Genomic DNA, 14,454 nt, shown 5'->3' on the forward strand with positions numbered 1-14,454 from the left:
GTTTATAGTATGAGAAGGGTAAACCAGTAAATGCAGGTAAATGCAGGTTTAACTGCATTTTAGAAACGCCAGAAATCAAAAAGTCACACTTTTCGAGTTCAAATTGTTTGACGGATTTTACCAAAGTTAGCAGAACAACTTTACTTTTTTCCTAATTTCCTTTCATGTTTCATTTTTTATTAGAAAATTAAGCGAATCTTTCCATTTACTTAACTTTTGTATAAGTATTATTCACAATTTAGAGGATATTTACCGCAAGTTTCGAGGCTTTAAGTGTCTCACTTGGTTTACTTAAATGAAAAAAACAAACCAAGAGAGAATGTTAGGCGATGCGAAATGTAGTTAGGCTGATTTTGGTTAAACTCCATCTAAGCATATGCTCTTTATCAAATTCCCTTCTTTTCTTCTGAGTACCTATTTTTTTCTTTCAATCTAATGTTTGCAAGCTGTATTACTTATCTGTACTATCATTGTCATTAAGCTGACCTTTGAGTCTATCTGCTTGGATATGTATGCTTAATTGGTCAAATTAGCATCATTCTGATCAGATTTCATTTTAAAATCAAACAAGGTACTAATTTCCTTTAATTTACTCACCCACCTAAATTATCTTATCTTTGCACGCGGTCTTACCTATAACAGTTACTTATTTCCCCTGTGACCTAATCAAATTACTTAGTCCGTTCCTAGTATCATCCTCAATCATTTGTAGTTGGATAAGACATGGACTCCATTTTTTCTTTGAGAATACCAGCAAGTTTCCTCTCCGATTTCCTTCAGTTAAAATTTGACCAAAGCTTCTGATTTGTTCTCTCTGAAGAAAGATCCTGAAATTTTATTGGTCACTAACCTTTGCTTTCAAAAAACCTGATGGGGATGTTAAATGAGAAGTATCAGTTTGAATGATTATTTTTTCTTTCCCATCCAGTAATTGCGTTTAGTAGTAAGTAGCCGAGTTCTCTTTTTTGGAAATATTTGTAGGTGCTGAAGTGAATTATGTTTGTTTACAACTTTCGTTTGTAAATGGACGAAGGAAAAAAAAACCATTCAAATAATACCTAGATTCATGCTGGAAGCAGCAGTACTCATTTTCCATTACCAATTTGACAATATTAAATGATTACTTAACCTAAATTGCTTCCCCCCCCCCCCCCCCCCCTGGGACCCAAAAATTTACGTAAGTTTTTCGTCTGCATGCTGAGATACCATAAATATTGTTTCCAAGTGGATGGCAGGGTAAACTTAATCTGGAACAGGCTACAGAAAAAAAAATTTGGAGAATTATTCGCAAACAAACCGGCTGTAAGGTACGAGGAGTACTCATGAGCTGAAATTGTTTACACTTCAAAAACAGACCATGTCACGAGCTATGACTATTTTTCGCTGACAAAGCGGCGAAAACCCCGGATATGGCGCGCTAAGGAAGCGGTAATGAACTCCGGTTAACGTGTAATCCATAATCCATGCATTGCTCTTTCCCCCCATATTTTTTTCATATTTTTTGTCATATTTTTTCAACGGACCATCCCAGAAAAATGTCACCTAGGAATGGAGAATTTGCACACACAAATTTTATTACTTTATCTAAGAGCGCCTAGTGAGCTGAGTTCGCAGTTTTTTTTCAAGAGATAATTTGCCGCCTTGTGACGTAATCTGGCGGCATTTCACATTCAAATACATGTATTTTAGCAGAATCGGTTATTCTGTCAAAAATTGCTCAATTTATGAATCAAAGGTACCTATCTTCGTGTTCAGTTCACCCAGGAGATTCCACTTAAACACGAAATTCATCAAATTTCAGACCCTTGCAAATTCTCAATTCTCCAGAAACTGGAAAAGAATAAGAAAAATGAAGGTTTACCATTATCTAAATTTTTGCGAGACACGGATATGGTGTTGATACCTATACCTACTTTTTTCGACAGAAAGCGGACCTGTAACCGTCAGAGGTATGCGCTTATAATTCGAAAAAGGCTTTCTTTTCCTATCCGCGCTTCGTTTCTTTTCTGCCTCATGTCTTTTCGGTCACTTCTTTTTTTGTCGCTCATGCAGAATGGATCCGTCATTCTAAAGTGTCAGTGTTGGCAAATGGAAGTACGTCAGGGAAACCTACGAAAAGTCAGGGAATTTTGACCGTGGTCAGAATCGTCCCAGCGGAAATGGTATCATGTTTTTGTTTGGACATGACGATCATGCTTTCTTGCTTTTCTCCCCCCCCCCCCCCCCCTTAAAGTGTCAGGAAACTTTGGCATGTACGTGTGTACTTACGCAGTCTGGAATCATTTTGGCAATGTCAAAGAAAGACCATTATTTTTTTTGCACAGTCCGGGAAAATGAGAAAAGTATGTGCAGCGAATTTTCTGCTTAATACAAAGCGAATTCCTTAAAGTTTTCAAAGAAATCCACAGAAACGTCCTCTTGTAAAAAATTAAATTAAATTTAGCAGTAGCTGATAGCAGCATGATGGCTCCTTTCTGTTAAGGCTCGATACACGATCAAATTCCGAACCAATTCTGTTCGAAGTAGACCTGTTGATGACTTGACCACTCCTCTTTGATCAAAATTTGATGGGTCGTCAAATTTTGATCAGAATGGAGTGGAATCCTCTGAGTGAACTGAACACGAAGATACCTTGATTCATAAATTGAGCGATTATTAGAGGAGATATGACAAAATAACCGATTCTGCTAAAATACATGTGTTTAAATGGGAAATGCCGCAGATGACGTCACAAGGCGGCGCATTTCTCACTTTTAAATCAATTTTTCTCCAACTTCCCATGTCAGAAAAAAATTATGAAAAAATATTGCGAATCAGCTCATTAGGCACTTTCAGATGAAGCAATAAAAAATTGCGTGCAAATTCTCCATTGTTTGCAAATTAGAAACTGTGCTTTTGACTTTATTGTAAGATTTTGGAAAATGATTATTGGCACGCACATTCCTTAAGGATTGATCTAGAGCCTGAAACTTCGGTTTTTCCATATAGTCCACACAATGGTTTAAACTTTTTTGTGATATTGATGGCTTTTAACGCGAATAATGCTGAAATCTCAATTATATTTTATTTCTTCAACGAAACCCAATCAAAATGTTTCCTCGCAATTTTTTGTGATTCTTTTAAGATGGGTGGAACTAATTCACAGATAATTTCAATAAAAATTCTGGTTTAGTTATCCCACGAAAAGATTAAACACGAGCGAACTTAAACTAATGCAATCTGATTTACGCATCTTCGACTGCAGCAATTTGTCGCTTGGCTGGCAGAAGGTCGTAACTAACTTTTAGATGAGCATGAGCCCGGGGGAGCACTCAGTTACGTGGTCGACAGGGATCACTGGAGAGTGTAGTTGCGCCCTTATGTCTAGAGGGCGACTTTATTGATTTATCGAGCATACTCAGAATGCATCGCACCGAATCTGGACCGCATTGAGCAGAAAGGAACCAAACTACATCAGCTATTGTCAATTTTAAATGGGAAATTTAATTTTTTACATAAAAACGGTCGTGCGGATTTTTTTTGCAAATTGCAGCGAATTTCTTGCTCAATACCAAGCGAATTCCTTAAAATTTTCAAAGAAATCCACAGAAACGTCCTCGTGTAAAAAATTAAATTTTTAGCAGTAGCTGATAGCATGATGGTTCCTTTCTGTTAACGCTCGATACCGGATCTAATTCCGAACCAATTCTGGTCAAAGTAGACCTGTTGATGACTTGACCACTCCTCTTTTCAAAATTTGACGAAATGGAGTGCCACCATTCATCATTTCCTGCCGCACGAAACTTTTCTGCCAAGTTTTCATTTAATACATTTTGTAACAAACCAAAGTAAAGATCTTAAGACTGATGACTCCCGACCTTTTGATGGTAATTGGTTCGGGAATTTGATCGTGTATCGAGGCCTTTAAACGCGGTCTATCTGAGGATCTAGAACTGAGGAAAGGAAAGAAGAGACAAAAGTCACATCAGTCTGGATGCATCAATCATCAGTTGGCCCATTGGTTAGCAAGTAAATGTCTGTTGAATGGTGCAATTTTTGGATGTGACATTTGTCTCTTCTTCTCGTTCCTCAGCTCTACCTTAAGAAACACTATTAAGCGTAAGGTAGACGAAAAGTCCGGAAGGAAGCGCGAAGTGGTAGACTGGTAGACCTGGAGGCGAGGCGTTCCACGTCCTTGTGTCAGGTCGTGGAGATGTAGATCCTCAATCCTCGACGCCTCGATGATGTGGCCGATATTGGAGAAAACCTGTCAGCTGCCAGCTCGCCGCCGGAGTTGCCCTGAAAACTGAAAAGCTGCTTGAAAAGTTTCTCGATTTCATGTCTTAATCCTCGATTGAAACGAGCCCGAGCGACGAAAGTGTCCAGTGAAAGTAGTTTATATGATCTCTAAGCTCCATTAATCACCCGCGGTGGCCGTGATCCTCGCATTCCTCCCATCTCGGGGTTTCTGGTGCAAGAAGTTACCACTAGTCGGAAAACGCTCAACATCACTGCCGGGTAGGGTGGACGTAGAGACGATTGTTGAGCTATGTAATCGCGGCCAGTGTTCGTATCTTACGGAACTAGTTACAAAATTCGAACTCTCGAGATTTTCCTGAATTTTTCCGGAACTAGTTACAAAATTCGGAACTCTGAGATTTTCCTGAATTTTTCCCGGAACTAGTTACAAATTCGGAACTCTTGAGATTTCCTGAATTTTTCCCGGAACTAGTACAAATTTCGGAACTTTTGAGATTTTACTGAATTTTTCCCTGGAACTAACGATCACAAATTTCGGAACTCTTCAAGATTTTCCTGAATTTTTTCCCGGAACTAGTTACAAATTGTCGGAACTTCTTGCAGATTTTCCTGTAATTTTTTTTTTCCCGGTACTAGTTACAAATTTCGGAACTTTTGAGATTTTCCTGAAGTTTTTCCCGGAACTTTTGAAATTCCCGAAATGTTCCGGATGTTTTGCATTTTCCGGAACTATTAAAAAAATCTTAAAAGAATCCTGGAACTTTTGACGGTTATAGAGTGGGAGAAATGGGAACAAAATAGTTCCGAATTCCGGAACTTTTGATGGGCATGGAATGGGAGCACTGGTCGCGGCAAAAGTTGGGTTCGGAGATCAATTTTATTTCACGTTCAGTGACGATTGATAATTTGTTATGAATTATTGCCCATCTTAGCTTTTCCTTCCCCTCGTAGTTCGTAATCGATAGCTCAAATGAAAATCTCCAAGGAGACTAATTTGCTACTATCGCTAAGTGCCGTTTGTTTCATTTTCGCACCAACTAATATTTTTTTTTAAAAATAATTTTCTGAAGCGTTTTTTCGTTTGAGCGCGTAGTCATCTCAACGAGTGGTATGGGTCTTCTCGAATTCCTCTCGACCTAGTGCCGCTTCTCGCCTCGCTCATTGTCAACCATTCTGACCACTAAATCTGTCCGCGAAGAAACCTTGGAAAAGTAAATAACAAATGAATTTCACAAGATGAAATTTATCGGGGAAGAAAGCAGAAAATTTCTGTTTCTGTGTGGGTACATCTCTCGCGAGGCTAAATGATTTGTTCCAGTTGTCCCACTTTCCGGAATTCCGTAAATAATTTTTAAGGTTATTCAATATATTAGAGAAAATAAACAAGTAGTTGACTGTTCGTACCCAGTGAATTAATCCAATTTATCAAGTTGAAGGGCGCAGGCACTCTAAACTGTGGAGGATGATGGTCAAAATTGATGTATCGAGCAAGTTATCGTCAGTTTTGACAGCGCATTTTGCCTTTACAATCAGAGATTTTTCCCCGTTTTTCTGTTACTATGCGCGTAGAAGTTGATGGGGCTGACAAAAGGTGACCTACAACTTTCATCGCGAAGACTGCGATGGTGGAGACAGGTCGCCAGCTCAAAAGTAACTTGAATAAATCGATTACATTTTGCAATAAGGAACCACTATTTCTGGCCCATTTTTTGAAACAACATACATGCTATTGGCTTTCTTATGCAGATATGTGCTTTTATGGGAGAGCCAGAGATAGTGGTTCTTTATTGCAAAATGTAATCCAAATATGGACGTCCGGAAATTTAAGACGGCCGTGGAAGTTCAGAGAATAAGCTCAGGAATTTCTTTGAAGAAAGCAAAAATAGGGAGAAAAACTGATTGTCACCTGTTAGGAAAATTTTGATCTTTATACTGTAACCTGCAAACCAAAAATTATCAAATTCGATTTTGCCTTTAAAATTTTTACCTCGAGCTTTCGGGAAATTATGAAAAAAAGAGCAGTGAAAACAGGAGCAATTTTACAAAACGGAAAGAAATCGCGGAAAAATCGAGGTTCTTAACCGTTCTGGAGAGTTTAAACCGTGCATTCAGTACTGATACCCGGTACCTACACCGTACTGATTCATTTCGTAAACATTTCAATATATTTAGTTGGCTGGTCCCTCCTCGAAAAAGTATAATAGAAGCGACAATTTTGAAAACCCGCAATGGAGATACGTGCTTTCGCACTTTGTGTGCGAATATCCAGGGAGAGATGGATTATTTTTCGTCCCGGCAATTTTGCCGGATCCTCGATTTTTCTCGACGCGCTAGCCGTCAACTTTGAAAGTTTCGGGCCTGGAAAGTTAATGGAGCGGGGTGAAGTTTGAGGTTGGAGATTTTCGCGAGGCTGGACTCGGTGCCGGTGCGTCGGCGTCAGCGTCGCGACGACCAGAATAACCGGGAGCGCCGGCGGCCCCGCGGCGGCCCTTAAAGTTTTTGTTGGGTCAAGGCTCCCGTGTCTCGACCAAGAGGCAACGAGGAAAAATTCCGCTCTTCTCCGAGATACGAGGTAAATTTTAGAGCTTTTCACAGCTTCCTGGCACCGGCACCGAGCTTCCGATGCCCCCCCCCCCTCCCCCCGGCATCCGCTGCGTTGTCAGGTGGCGTGGCCGAAAAGCTTCGATTTGCCTAGAACAGTACCTGATATAGGGAAAGTAATGGACATATCGGTAGATTTGAGGTTAGGTCATGAAGCTTCAGGACTCAAAGGGCAGCCAACCTTAAACACGACCTAATATGCAACACTGGAAAACAAAACACATTGGATCTAGAGTCCAGACTCTTGAAAACATTGACAAGAAAAGGACTCTTGATTCAAGCAGATCTAAACTTAAATCAAAAGGAAATCCGCTCAAATTAAGAGTCTGGTTTCTTGATTTTAGCAAACATCTGATTGAATCAAGAGTATTGTTTCTTTCGATGTTTTTAAGAGTTCTCGGACTCTAGATCCAATGTGTTTTTTATTCATCCAGTGCAGTGATTTATTATTATACTTGTTACGACCCGTCGCTTATAAAGCACTATTTGACACTAATTTTTGCATTTTACTCATTTTTGCGGGAAAACGTTCAATTATGAACATGCCTGGCCAGTGGCCATCTTGGTTCGATATTGGAATCTGAAGATTGGCAGCGACATTTTTTTTGTAAAAAGGCTGGCTGCCTTTTTCGGCCCTAAGAGCTCCATATTTTGACATTGCCGTACTCTCTCCATGTAGGACCGCTAGCCTGGAAGATATATCAATGGCTAAAGTGCCAAACCGCTTATCTTAATTGAGGTGTTTCAAAATCTCTGCCCCTATTTTATTTTTTCGAAGAGAAACAAGTCAACTGTATAGCTTAAGATTTCTACCAAGTATTCTGCCAATACAGAAGACAAATCAAGGAAGTTTTCAAGAAATGAAGTTGACTTGTTTTCCCAAGAAACAATGAAGCATGACTAGAATACTACCACCGTCGCAACCGGAAGATACCTGGTTTTGTACTTAAGCCATCGATTACAGGGCACCTACCGTCTGTAAAACCGGAAAATATTAGGAAACTTGATGTCATCCGAAAAAATTAGGACAAAATGAGGAAATTTGCCATGATTTTTCAACTACATTAGCACATTCAAAAGTGAAATATTTGATTTAATTAAACACGTTGGTTTGTGAAGTAAGACGAGTGTCAATTTACTCGCGCAAACAATCAGGACGATTAATTTGAAACATCAGGAAAAAAATCAGAAAAATCCCAAATGAAATTCTAATTGACGTGCACACTGCACCCTGAAAGCGAACAAAAAGAGCAGCAAGACTGGAAGTGAAATTTTAAGGAAATGAGCATGACAGTTTGAGCGGAAAATTTTATACAACTAGTCCTCTTGTTTCTTGTAAAATTTGCAATGCTCACTCTCCAAACTGTTATTAATTTTTTAAGTTTCAAGTGGGACACGGCAGATCTAAGACTAAAAGCACGAGTAAAAACAAGGCTAAAATATTAATGATATTTAAAAATCTGGGCGTTTCGAGCCGCTATTGGCTCATTTTTTCACCGAATTCCAGTGGTTACGTGATAACAACTGGGATCAGATCCCCCTTCCCCCAATTTTTTACGAATTTTTATTGTGTTGTGTAGCGTAAAATGAGCCTGTGGCGGCTTAGTACGTCCTGCCTTTGTAGTGTGTTTTTAATAGTTTAGCCTTGTTTTACCCATGTTTCTAGTTATTATTCTATCGTATTCTAACGAGTCGTTATTCTAAGTATGGATCGTATTCGATACATCAAACGGGTGAGATTGTATCGATATCGATTGGTTCAAAACATAAACATAGCCTCAAAAGTAAATTTAGAAATCTGAGAGAACGGGTCTTTTGTAACAGATTTTTTATTCTTTTGAGTACCAAATGCCAATGCAAAGTGAAATTGTCAGGAAATTTCTCATTTTCAGCTTTTCCAACTTAAATCCTTACCGTTTGATTTGAGGTTATGTTCTATTGTTTTGAACCAAACGATACATCGAACCGTTATCGAATATGGTCTATTAGAACAGTGTTCTAAACTCACAAGAGCCTTCGTTTTTTAGGCGCCATGATCGATTTTCTAGGCGCATTTGGCGCAACGGCGCCTATGGTCCACAGACCCTATTTAACGGAACTTTAGTCAAATTTTGAGGGTGGAAAAAATTAAAGTTTGGCACTACAGTTTTATAATACATACTCTCATGGATCGTCACCTAAGTTTTCATCGACTAATAATGATTTATAAGATTGTGACGGACCCTAACAACAGAGCGCGCGACAGGTCTTCATTAGCTGATTGTGAGCCGCATTCGGTGGTGCGTTACAGGGTGTTTATTTTACCGAGTTACGCCTCATCTATGTAAATTTTTGGGCAACATGGATCCACCTGATGGCAAGTGACTTCCTTTTCACCCCGTTTCATTAATTTTGAACCGAAATTTGTATGCTTTTGAACGCTCCAAACATACGCCAAAAAATGCTAGAAATCAGTGAAATTCGTAATTTTTAGGAAGCTCTAACTTTTTTTTAATTCTAGTTAATGCTTTGCGGATTGAAAAATCTTGTTCAACATATCCTTAAGTTTAAAATGATGCCAATTTAAATTGCGCCTTTTGCGCCTAACGGTCGAAATCAATTTTTTTCGGAGTGCACCTCCGTACATCAAAATGTGGAATATTCCATGCATTTTTGGCGTTTTTTGCGACTGTTAAATTTTTTCTAGGTACAAAATAAAAGTATTCCGATATATTTTGATCTACTGAGTCCGAAAATGACCTTTGTTTTTTCTTATCACCTCTCACTTTTCCGAAAAAGCGACTTTTTCCCGGGAAAATGAGCAATTTTGACGTATTTTTGTCATAATTGCAATTCATGTTGATAAATTATACTGGACCCGTGATAAAGAGATTCTGTCATGTATATTAAGCTGCTAAATCCGAATATGACATAGGTTTTGGTTTATCACCCTCCAGTTCTCCGATAATGCCGATTTTTCCGCGCCTTTTGGGTAAAACCTTTCCCGGACTCTAAGTGTGTTAAAAATACGGTTTAAAATTGATTTCGATGTTTGATATATCGATTCTTATGTATTTTGACTTGCTAAACCCGAATATGACCTTAGATTTTTCCTATCACCCCTCATTATCCCGGAAAATCCAATTTTCCTCGGAGAACGAGCTTTTTTGGTATTTTTGCGACGATTTTCCGTATTCTGAGGAAAACGGGGGGTTGTAAGAGGCAAGTTGAGGTCGAACTCCGGTTGAATGTTTCTTAAGACGTCAGAGAAGACCTAAAGAGGAACTTGGAAAATCGCTACAACTCCATAGAATAGGAAAATTGGCGCAAAAATACCAAAAAAGCTCGTTCTCCGAGGAAAATTGATTTTTCCGGGATAATGAGGGGTGATAGGAAAAATCTAATGTCATATTTGGGTTTAGCAAGTCAAAATACATAAGAATCGATATATCAAACATCGAAATCAATTTTAAACCGTATTTTTAACACAAGAGTCCGGGAAAGGTTTTACTCAAAAGGCGCGGAAAAATCGGCATTATCGGAGAACTGGAGGGTGATAAACCAAAACCTATGTCATATTCGGATTTAGCAGCTTAATATACATGACAGAATCGCTTTACCACGGGTCCAGTATAATTTATCAACATGAATTGCAATTATGACAAAAATACGTCAAATTTGCTCATTTTCCCGGGAAAAAGTCGCTTTTTCGGAAAAGTGAGAGGTGATAAGAAAAAACAAAGGTCATTTTCGGACTCAGTAGATCAAAATACATCGAAATAGTACTATTTAGTACCTGGAAAAAATTTTACCTACATGTTGCAGAGGTCAACGGTCGCAAAAACACCAAAAATGTCCATTTTTCCGGGTAAAATCGGCTTTTCCGGAAAATTTAAGGGCGATGGACCAAGACGGAGGTCATATTCGGATTTACCGCCTAAAAATACATGAGAATTATCTGATCTCGACCGAGAGACACTTTTGTTATTATTTTTATACATGTCAAAATAGGGTGGAAAAAATCTTCAGTCTTAAAAGCGCCAGAAATCACATTTGAAGTTATGTTTCTCGGTCAGGATGTTACTATTTTGTTAAACTAAGATGTAAAATGAAATCAGCGACCCAAAAAACATAAGATCCAACACCTTTTATAACGGTGCAGTGCATTTTCCGCTGTGGGTTTAGAACACTGTATCTTACTTCTTTTATGAATTAAGAAAAACAACAGTTTCATAGAAGTTCAAGTTTTTATTAATCCAGAGATTCAAATAATTCAAAGAGTTGCGAAATTTGAAATTAAATCCGGGAATCGGGACCACCGGGAGGGCCAACGGTGGATGTATTTTCGCAGCGCTGTAGCTACAAAGTAGCTTGCCCTTTGCCACATGGCAGCGCGTCCTACATCTCCACCGTGGGAATTCCGCGAGTTTTTCGAGCGGTCTGGCAGCGTCGCCAAGCATCAATTACCGTACCGCATTCTGTACAGACCACGAAATTGACCTATTTGTTGCTGTGGGCTCCCCCTCCCCTTTCCTCTCTCATTCATGCACTTCGCCTTTGCCCAATGACCCATGGAAATCCGCTATTTTGCATTCGTTTATATCCTCGGAGAAGAGATATTGATAAGCACAGTCTGGCAATCCTGGTTCTGTCACGTATGTGCCCCTTCAATTTTTCATCGTGGTCGTAATGGGGGAGGAAGGGGGGAGGGGGGCTCAAGTAAAATTGACTGAAGATAATTGTCCCGTGTTACGAGATCGTTTTCCCGAGAGTGCTCGGCGTTTCCATGTGTTCCGACTTCAAAGCTCAACCTTGTAACACATATCACGCTCAAAGCTTGAATTTTCAGGGGTTTGTCCGTTCGCTTGTTATGTTTGTTTTGTAGTTTTTTCCTTCAGTATTGGGAAGGGTTTGAGAGAGATAGTAGGAGATAGTTGCGTGCCTGAAAGTGCAATGCACACTGAGATGCAAGTGCGTTAAAACTACAGGGTTGCTTTGGAAGTTCATGGTGTCTACAAATCCGGAATTTCCGGAAAGTCTAGAAATAGCACTGCTTTTTAAGGGGGGGTCCGGAAGTACTGAAAAAGTGCGGAAATTCCGCAAGAGTTCCGGATTTTTTTAAATTGTTTTGCCATTTTTGTCTCAATTTGAGCGAGAAATTCAAATTCTTGAAATTTTTCGTATTTCGTCAAATGAAGGTACTGAAAAATGATACTGAATTTTTCTGGGAATTTATTGAAAAAGTACCGTAAAAGTACTGATTTTTGGCCAGCCTGTTTTAGCAGACACCCTGAAGTTTTAAGTTGCTCTCTCGTGGTTCGGTGTCGTCGCGTTTGGTATCAACCGGCTGCAAATATTGAATTTTTACCGGATCATCTTCTGTTCCTCATAAAAAAGTAGCAGGGGTACTAAGTAAAGGACCTCAGATTTTTCAACCAGAGGGAATCCTAGTATCAACAGTCACACTACTCAACGGAAATTGCAATAGGTTCCGCGCGTTCAGCGCAAGGTAAAATGGTGACCAGTTTCACTTTTGCACAGTTTCAAATTGATCGCATGAGATGTTTCTCCGGCTGTTAAACTGATTCTCCGGTCTTGCAAGTTGGAAGTAACGTGTTTGAATGATGGTAAAAGTGTAAAAGCGAGTTCTATCATCATTGTTGATTAGCCGGCTGCTCAAACAACATTTGCCGATCTAGCGTCGCCTCGCGCTTCGCACTCATCAGCGTTATTTCATTCGGCGGAAATTGGATTGTGCGATCGACCATAATCACACTTTTTGGAGGGAACGTAGAAAAATTAGTAGAATCCGAATTTGAGTAGGCCGCCGGAAGTCCACGAGAATTTTACCCCTAAATTCACCAAAAACCGAATTAATTTCCCATAATTTCTCCGTTTTTCTTCCGATATTCCCAATGGAGCTCTTGCATGTGAGGGGGATTTGCGATTTAAGTACTTTTTCCGACGTAAAATTTTGCGGTAGACACGCACAAATTTCAATTTTACATGATAACGGTTGTGCGGATTTTTGTGCAAATTTCAGTGAAATTTCGTCGTAACACAAAGCAACTTCCTTAAAATTTTCAAATGAATGCTTAACAGTGTTGGCGTAATAGGCAAAATTTGAAATTTCGTCGTTAGCAAACTTATCAAATTCAATTCAGCTCATTTCTCTCGCATAAAAATTCTCATTAATTTTGGTCAATAGCTAATGTGGCTGGTTCTTTCTGTTTAGCGCGGTCCAAATGTAACTGGAAATTTAATTTTTATAAGAGAACGTTTGTGCGGATTTCCTTGGACATTTTAAGGAATTCGCTTCATACTATGCTGAAAATCCATTGAAATGTACACAAAACTTCACAAAACTGTTTTCATCCGAAAAATTCAATTGACCCATTAAATTTGGCAATACCTGATGCGGCTTGGTTTCTTTCTACTTAACGCCGTCCATTTCTTCCCGACTATCATACCTTCGCAGGCTTCTTTCCGGTTCCAATGGGGCGGCAGATTTTCGGATTCAGAAGCTCATCATTGCCCCCGAGCAAAGATGGCGTCTGCAAGTTGCCGGTCGTTGCGTTGGGCGAAAATTGATAGCGAGAAGATAAATAGAAATACGGTCATGTTGTCGGTTGGGTAGCGGGATTTTGGCAGCGGGTGGCACGGGTGCGCTATAAATCGTCGTCGAGTGCGAGAGGTTGTGCCATCGCGCCCGCGTCCGCAGTGGGCTCCGCTTCGAGTCTTCCCGACCAAAAATCCCGGATTTTTCATCACGGGAGTTGCTTGAATCACGGCTTGAATCCAGAGGTTTTTTTTTTTTTTTCTTCTTTTTTTGTTTTGTTGCAGCGGGGATTGCAGCACTCGAAAAAAAATCACATTGGATCTAGAGTCCAGACTCGTAAAAACATCGACAAGAAAAAATACTCTTGATTCAATCAGATTTTTGCTTAAATCAAGAACCAAGCCTCTTAATTTGAGAGGATTTCCTTTTGATTTAAGCAAAAATCTGATTGAATCAAGAGCATTTTTTCTTGTCGATGTTTTTCAAGAGTCTGGACTCTAGATCCAATGTGTTTTTTTTTTTTTTTTTTTTTTTTTTTTCTTTTTTTTTTTTTTTTTTCCAGTGCAGAAAATACCCGATCTGACGATTCTAGGTAAACGTGAGGCAAATCTTCGGTTGTGAAGCAATTTTCCAAAACGATGATTTGTTTTGAGCCTTGCTTCATGAAGATGGGACAAATCGCACATTCACGGGGAAACAGGACATTTCGCTTTAAAATCGCACGGCCGAGATCGTGCTACGAGGCGAAAAGGCCGGATCACGAAATGACGCCCGAATAGTGGCTTTTCTCTACAAGTGCCCCAACGCTACTTCCTAATGCAATACGGAGATCCTCGAATAGATAACTATTGCCACACGGAGGATGCTTTGTGGCCTATCTCAAAAATTGAAGGCGAAAAAGGAACGTGCGTAATCTCCATGCCGCCCCCACCCCCTCGTGCGACAGCCCTGCCCCTCAAAATTTTCGCGCTTGGTGAGGTTTGCTTGGCCATTCATCGTGACGTCACGAAATATCCTATGACGTGCGACGTGCGTGCGCGTCACGATATACAGGGTGTCCCAGGATTAAGTACGAA

The 14,454-nt window shown here is 39.7% G+C and overlaps 1 protein-coding gene across 1 annotated transcript in view; it reads left to right on the top strand.

The window, feature by feature from the left end:
- LOC140225789 (alpha-actinin, sarcomeric-like) overlaps positions 1-14,454 on the top strand; it is a gene marked incomplete at its 3' end in the record, with an annotated part of 90,811 nt that overhangs the window by 1,373 nt on the left and 74,984 nt on the right.

Source organism: Bemisia tabaci, unplaced genomic scaffold, assembly GCF_918797505.1.
Source record: "Bemisia tabaci unplaced genomic scaffold, PGI_BMITA_v3".
NCBI classification, from domain to species: domain Eukaryota; kingdom Metazoa; phylum Arthropoda; class Insecta; order Hemiptera; family Aleyrodidae; genus Bemisia; species Bemisia tabaci.